This window comes from Porites lutea, chromosome 2 (genome assembly GCF_958299795.1).
Source record: "Porites lutea chromosome 2, jaPorLute2.1, whole genome shotgun sequence".
In the NCBI taxonomy this organism is placed as follows: Eukaryota; Metazoa; Cnidaria; class Anthozoa; order Scleractinia; family Poritidae; genus Porites; species Porites lutea.
Genome location: NC_133202.1, coordinates 35,351,906 through 35,360,637, shown reverse-complemented (window position 1 = coordinate 35,360,637; position 8,732 = coordinate 35,351,906).

The window sequence follows — 8,732 nt, the reverse complement described above, 5'->3', positions numbered from 1 at the left end:
TTGACAAATAATCGCACGTTTTTTGAAAGACCCTCAACGTGAAGAAGTTATGTCCAATGCTGGAAAGCTAAGAGGAAAAAAATTTGGAATTTCGCCGGACCTTCCAAGTGAAATTTTGGAAAGAAGAAGATGAAGCAATTTAAACAACCGTAAAAGGACGGTAAGACCGCCTATTTTAGTAGGGCGGAACCGGATAAATTGTTTATTGACGGTGTTGAGATGTAAGAACATTAGAAAAATCATTTAGGCCGCATATACTCTCTACTATTAAAAGTTGTAGTTTTTTTTTTTTTTGCCAAGAACTGTGGAGCAAAAACCAGAATGCTAATAATTAAGATAAAGATTGCAAGGTACCAGTCAAAGGTGGCGCAATTAGCAGCTTTGGCTGGCCTCTATTTTATTTTTAAGTATTGTGTTAGTTCTTTGTGGCTATTGTTATTTTTCGTCATCGTTTTTCGTGTTATTTTCGTATTGTTTATTTTTGGGGGCCGACTCTTTATGGATAGAAAAACACGCAGGTTTCATATATATCTTCTAACTCCTTTCCGCTGTTTTCTTCAGAAATTGAAACATGTGACAATGAAACTGAATTTAAATTGTAAACTATTATCTTTGAATGTTCGAGGGATTCGATCTATTGAGAAAAGAAAAGCCATTTTCAATTGGTTAGTCAAAAGCAAATCGGATATCAGATTTCTCCAGGAGACGTATAGCACTTCGGAAGTTGAATTAGCATGGAAATCACAATGGAGAGGAGACGTTTGTTTAGTCACTGATCCGAGCATAGTAGAGGCTTCATGATACTTAATTTTGATTGTGAATTGAAGGTGTGTCATATAGATAGCGATGGGAGATTTATCATTAAGGGAAAGTTCATTTAATATGACAAGGGGGGGCATGAAGATATTGAAACTCGAAGCTTGAAATTTTAGCAGTCCCCCTCGCTAGCGGTTCAATTTTTTAGGAGCCCCCTCCTTGGTAGTCGAAAAAATTTCAGAGCCCCCCCCCCCCCCCCCCACCTCTCCTTTGCTCCCCTGAAAAAAGATCGCTAGACTGTATTAAATATATTTACCGTTATTGTCTTCAATGGTTTGTACTATGACAAACTTGAGATTCAGTTGTGATACAATTTTCTAAAGCATTTTTGGGATGAACAAGAGTGTAATAATTACTGAGACTACATTTGTTATATCTGTAAACCACGTGATATAGCTGAGTTGCACAGGTCATTAAATTGTTGAGTTGAAAACCATCCGATCTGTATGATGATGTCATGTGTTGGTTTTGAAGTATACAAATTTTCGGAGCCCCCCCTCCTAGCGCAACAATTTTTTCAGAGCCCCCCCTTCGGGTGTCTAAAAATTTTCGGAGCCCCCCCTCAATATCTTCATCCCCCCCCCCCTGTCATATTAAATGAACTTTCCCTAAGAGGTCAGATGCAAGACCATCCTTTTGTCCATATTAACATCTATGCACCAAATAGAGCACACGACTAGTGCACTTTTTTCGAAGAAATTTAGATGAGGCTAGATGAATTTGAAATAGATGCAGATAGCGATATAATTATTGGACGTGATTTCAATGTTATACTGGATTGCGACATGGATGGATTTGGAGGTAAACCGAAACTTAAAATAGCAGGTAAAAAAATTGAAAATCTCTGTTCATCATATTTGGAGAATCAGAAATCCAGAATCCAAACTTTTTACATGGAGGCAAAATAACCCACTGATACAGCGGAGACTAGATTTTTGGCTGACATCTAGTAATCTACAAGAAGAAATTGAAAATGTCGATATTGTTCCTGCAATTAGGACTGATCATTCGGCTATCACATTGAGTGTAAATGGAATTCATGTTGACGAGACTGCAAAAGGTCCATCATACTGGAAATTTAATGCTACTTCATTAGAAGATGAGAGGTATGTTGCGCTTACAAATGAAAAATATGACAAATGCTAGAAGAAGGTGTGGAAATCCAAGATCCACGGGTCCTTTGGGACTTCATAAAATATAAAATCCGCAACGAAACCGTGATAACGTAGAGTAAACAGGTAGCTAAAGAAAGGAGGGAGAAGTTGTCAACATCTGGAAAGGAATATTCAGGAGTATGCTATGAAATGTAACAACGATCCTACTGCAGAAAACCTTAACAATCCAGAAATTTTACAGACAGAGTATGACCGCCAGTATGATTATATCGCTCGGGGAGCAATGATAAGATCAAGAGCAAATTGGTATGAACAAGGGGGAAAGAGTAAAATATTTTTTGAATTTAGAATCTTCAAGGAAGAAAAAGAGTTGCATTAGAAAACTATGTAAAGCAAACGAGGAGCACATAACTGATCCAAGAGAAATTATGGGTGAAATTCATACTTTTTATTCCACGCTTTATAACAAATCTTTCTCGGAGGAGGATAGTTCCTCTTTAAATAGTTTTCTGGCAGGAATTAACACAAAAACATTTACAGAAGAACAACGGGATGCGCTGGATGAAAAATTAACAGTGAAAGAACACTACGAAACATCGAAATCATTCCAGAATATGCAAGAACGGTTGAATTTTACCTGGGCTTTTGGCATCTTATTAGTAAAACACTTGTAGATGTCCTAAATTATTCTCATCAGCATGGTGAGTTATCTGGTTCACAAAAACAAGCATTGATTACACAATTAGAAAAGAAGGAAAAAGATAGAAGATTTCTTAAAAATTGGAGACCAATTTCATTGGTTAATGTGGATGTGAAAATTGCGTGCAAGGCTATCGCAAGACAATTACTATTACTTATTACTTATTACTTATTCTCGCCAATCAAAACGGTTTCATAATTTAGACACGGTACGCACTATCGATGACGTTCTTGAGATCGGCAAAATAATGAACCAATCCGTCATTCTACTTGCCATTGATGTTGAAAAGGCTTTCGATTCGCTGAACCACGAATTCTTATATCAGGTTTTACAGAAAATGGGTTTTCTTCAATGGATTAGGACTTTCTATAGGAACCTGTCAAGCTGTGTACTGAATAATGGTTTTACAACTGATATCTTTTTTGTTTAACGTGGGGTAAGACAGGGTGATCCTCTTTCTCCTTTATTGTTCATTCTTGCGTTGGAAACGCTTGTATGTCAAATCCAAGAAAACAAATATATTAAAGGCTTTTTAATTAATGGGAAAGAAATCAAAACGACCCTTTTTGCCGACGATATCACCTGCTTCTTGAGAGATACCAATTCACACTTTCAACTTCTGAGATCTTTACAAAATTTTGCCAGATACTCAGGCCTTCGTGTAAATGATGAAAAAACGGAGATTTTTGCTATTGGTCCGCACAGTCCTGTCTAAGATGTTTTTACTCACAAAATACGTAGTATGATTAAAATATTGGGAGTTTATTTTAATTATAATACCCCAGCTAGATTGAAGGCCAACTGTGAGTCCATCTTTAAATTAATCCAGGGAACTTTAAATAGCTGGAAAGGTAGGAGCCTGTACCCTGATAGGAAAAATTCAGATTGAAAAGTCTTTTATTATCCCGAAATTTCTAAGCAAAGCAGCGTTGATCTCAGTACCTGAAGACCGTGTTAAAGAAATCAACAAGTTGATTTATCACTTTATTTGGAAAGGAAATGATAAAATCAAACGATCTGCGCTGATAAATAATATTAATGATGGTGGTTTGAAAATGTTAGACATTCATTCAATGATTTGGGCACAGAGAGAAAAAAATAGGCAGACGAAGAAAACCATAGCTCTTAAAATAACCCTGGATTATTTCCTGTCTGGGGTAGGGGGTAAATTCATCCTTCACTGTAATTTCGATATTTAACAAATTAAATAGAAAAAAAGTGTAAAATTCATGAAATGAAATCTCCGCGTACACACCAGTCCCATTCCCCTTCCACGCGGTCAGCAAAGCGAATAAGCGAATCTTTAAGTGCAGTACAGCAAAGATTTTGTACACAAAACAAAACAAATAAGAATCAAGAAAATTATGTCTTCGGACAAGTCGTTGTTTTGTCTCACACACCTCGTGTTTTCAAACCACACCATTTGCAATTATTTAAAAAAAATTACTTTGAAAATATATGGACTAAGTCACTGATTTGCAAGTGTAAAAGTCATATGGCTATAAAAAGGAAAAGAAAAAGAAAACTCTTTCAGTTTCAGGTGCTCGTATTCACATCTTTGCCTTAAATTGAAAGGTTATCGAGCATGAAGGTGGTTTCTTCGTTTGCTGAGAGACCTAAAACTTCTTTAAGAAATAATTCTGCCCAAAAATATGAAACAGCTCAAAATTGTCCTTTTTCCCCCTGATTGTATTTTCCAATCTTTTCCTCTCCAGTCGTTATAAAGTTGAGCATGAAGGTTCACATAAGCCTAGTATGAGAACGACCTCAATCTAAACCCAGCTGTTTTAGCTAAATAGAATAGTAAACCGTCATGAGGGAAAAAAAGCAAATAAGAGGATCGGCTTGTCGCAAAACTCAAGGGAAGATAAAACAAAATCTCTCGTCCTATTTTTTTTCGATGCTGTTTGACTCACCACTGTTTATAAGAGACAACTAAATTTGCAAGACAGTGTCAACACAACTGTAATTTTGATACGTATTAGTTCTTATTAGAATTAAAATCAACTAAGTTTAGTGAGCTGTTTATTTTACAAATTGAAGGTATCGGTTTTCTCAGCAGGAAATAATGACCAATTCTGGTATCCGCACAACCATTTATGTACACTCTAAAGTTGCTAACTCAAGTTCAGGTAACTAAACGGAACAGTGAAGAAAACACTGAAGTCAGTGGAGTCGAATACCTTAAAAAATTGCTTTCCCTGATAACGTCACGTTGTCCAGACTCCATAGTTTGTATTTTACAAAGTCAGTGTACACCTTTACGTCATGCAGAGGCTTTTTCCGCCAAATATGGCCAACGCTGAAATGGTAATAAGTGTTGCTGCAGTCCGCACTATACTGAAACTGCCCAGTGCGTTCACCTCTTCGCATGAGCCTTCTATCGCAATGTCTGACAATAATGTTATGCGGAGAATGCCTATACTTTTCAGCAAAATCAGATTCCCATCCATAACCTTTTTTTTTTACTTTTTTAGGCGGTTCCATAATTTCGTACTTGTGTGGGAAACAACCAGAGTGCCAGTTTCTAACTAAAGGGTGTGTCTGGACAGGATAGGGATGTATACCAGCATAATTCGCAACTGGGGTTGATTGGCTCGCCTGGGAAGTTGCTGTGGAGGTGTGTAAGAGCGGTTGGCTTGGCAGTTGACAGAAACGCTGGCTCTCTGGTTGAGGCATGCGCAGTAGTTGATTGATCTGCGGTAGCATAGGTCGACTAGTCTGTACTTGCGACAGCGATTGGCTATTTTGCACTTGCGGTTGCACTTGACCGGTATGTGTTTGCGACAGGGATTGACTACTTGGAACTTGTTTTGTGCTTGTAACAGCAATTGACTACTTTGTCTTTGCGACAACAGCTGACTGTTTTGTGCTTGCGCAAGCGGTTGACTACTTTGCCCTTGCGATAACAGTTGACCATTTTCTGCTTGTACTCGCCCTCTCCCCGGCTGAAGGTCTGGATCCGTCACTGGACTGTTTGGGGTTCATTTATGCTTTAACAAGTATCAATGTGCACCGTTTATTGGTTTTACAGTTTCGAAAAGTCAAAAGTAAGGTTTCCCGACTACTCTTCTGGAAATCGACTACCGATGTCCTTAAATAACTTTTAGTGAAATCTACATATCCCATCTCCAAGCCAGTGCCATAAGCCTCCGGGCCAGCTGTTCCATTATTCCTCTTGGTTTTACTCGGGAAGAAAAACGCAAATGAACGTCATTAATTTCCATTTTGGAAAATTTTTGCCAAACCAAAAACGTGCATTGGAAAGCAAAATAATATTGTAGAAAAAATGTTCTTAGAAAAATTGACCTTGTTTCTTGCCACGCTTAGATAGACTGTAAACTGTTAACACTGCGCCACAAGATACTCCTGTGTCGTATAAGGTTTCTTCAGTAATAATTCACAATCTACTTGGCCTTCAAACAGCAAAAGACCCCCACACAAGTGAAGATATTTAGAACATCGAGAAATAGTCGTTTCCAGTTCTTAATTACTGAGAATAATGAGAAAAAAAGACATAGAGTATTTTTCCTATCATTAAACGTAAAAGCGTATGCAGGCCTCGCATTCTAAAATAAGTCAGGATGTCGATCAAATTCGCTCCAATAGGACAGAGCTGAGAAATGTGTTAACAGCCAGATCCGAAATTTGTCGTTATATTGGCCATAAGACCCCCGTACTGTCCCATTATTCCTCTTGGTTTTATACTCAGGGACAGAAACGCAAATGAACGTCAAATTTCTCGAGCAATGAGAATGAGAAAAAGCGAAACTACAACCAGCCAGTTATTGATGTCGAGTATAGCTTCTTTAGTGCTCTTGTGTTCTCACCATATTGCTGGCAGAGAAGCGGAACGATTTCTCACTGAACTAGCGCTGAAGTTATCCGAGAAGAAACAAATAATAAAGTATAATTTCGATCGTAATTCATTTGCTAAGAGAAGAACCGTATCCTTTTAACATATTAACATCAGCAGTTTTTGATATGTAATATTGAAACACAAAATCTAGTGAGCGAAACCGTCTTTAAACCAACGCTAAATAGCTGACATTTTTTTCCCTGTGAGACATAAGTAAACCAAACATCGTAGTTTTGTTCGAACAAGGCAAGCTTACATCACCCTACTATTAATTCATGGCCGAAATATCTGACACTGAGACAATGCTTTTAGACACGGTTGTACATAGGCACAAGATTCAACGAAAAAGTTGTCCATCATGTAAAGAAACATTTTAAACAAATAGAAACCTTCCAGTACACACATTTCACCTTTGTCAAAGGAGAAGCCATGTTGAGAATCTTACGAACAAACCACTCTGAAGCATTGTTTGAGAAAAGTATCATTCAAATTTTAAAAAAAACGCTTGATGGACAGAGGCTACCCACACAATTTGAAAGAAAAATTGCTGTCAAAAATTAAACTCACAGGCAGCGTTCACACTTGTTGCCCGGGCACTGTCGGCCCAAGTACGGTGGTCGCTGGGCACTAATATGAACACATCCTTTTTTCAAGTACCCACGCTAGAATTCGGGCACGGTGACGGTGCCCAAGTACAAGGTCTCAACCTTTTTCGGGCACAAAAGTGGGCACCGGGTCCCCCTCTGCACACAATTTTTGTAAGTTCCGGGCAGTCCACTGCTTTGTTCTCGCTGCTAAGCTCATGTTTCAATATAGAGTCGGACAGGGCGTAACTATGTACACAGTCACATATATCGGGTTTTCAAAGTGTGAACACAACACCATTTTGTGCCGATATCCAGGCACTGGTTCCCAAGCACCAAGTGTGAACAGCCCCACAGAAAGGAAGGCCGCACAAAAGTTCTGAAACACAAAAGCACGGAAGAAAAAGAAATAATGCCTCTTTCATGACACATACCAGCCCTTAATAGTGTCTACTATAAAAGAAGCTTCAATGAAAAAGTGGAATCTCAAACAAAACCAGCCACTACTTTGGCAAACTTTTAAAAGAACCACCTCTTATTTCCTACGAGAAAGGAAAATCATGGCACAGGACATGCTTGTTAGAGCCAAAATATTAAAGGTCAATACATAGTTTTTCACGCAGGTACAGATTTTCAGCCTGTCAGCCCTTGCAGTTTTTCACTAGTGAACAATTTACGTATCCAAAATGCTAGAGTGGGCGTTTTCCTCTGTGTCTAATTTAAGCCTTTCTTGATTACTTTTTTATTGAGCCCTGTAATCAACAGGGAAACCAAGTTCGCATTTACAATAAAAGCTTTGGTGATTTTATCAGTACTATATTGGTAAACAAGGGTGAAATAAACGATCATGTTGCATATTAAACAAACCAGAGTTAATGAAGTTTAATTGCAATCAAATGATGCATCCTTACAAGTTTTACACGTTTAATAGGGATCAAAGTCTTAAAAATGGGTGAAATACATAACAAATATTAATAATTAACAAGCATTTTAATTACAACCGGTCAAAGACCGAGAATTTTAACCGATTACCAACAAAGTAACTGAATTTTAACCGACAACCGACAAGTTGACCCTCCATTCAGATCCTCAAGGGGGGTAGATGTAGCAAAGACGTTATGCACCGTCTGCAGAAAACACGTGGTCTGGGCAGCTAGAGGAATAGGAAGGAGAACCAAGATACGCCTATTCAAGACTTTAGTTTGACCGGTCCTGCTAATGGTTGTGAAACTTGGAAGAGCACCAAGAACGATGAACGGAAGATAAATAGCTTCCAGTGCCAGTACTTGAGACGGATACTGCAGATTAGATGGCAGCAGGGAATGACAAACAAGAGAGAGGTTAAGTTGGCTGAGATCAATGACATAAGCTGTGAGGTGCGACGAAGAAGGTGGAACTGGCTAGGTGACATACTAGGGAGATAAAGATAAGAGATAATCTTATTACCATTCAGCCTTCCGGTGCTATTCAAGCGGTGCGTTCCGATTTGTTTCGCTTCGCTTTATTGAATACTCGTTCTATCAGGAAGAAGGCTATGTTTTTGAAAGACTATGTGGTTGAGAATCAAATAGACCTGTTGGCGATAACAGAAACTTGGCTAGACTTGAATAATCAACAGACGGCGAACATTATAAATGAACTCTGTCCTCTGGGGTTTG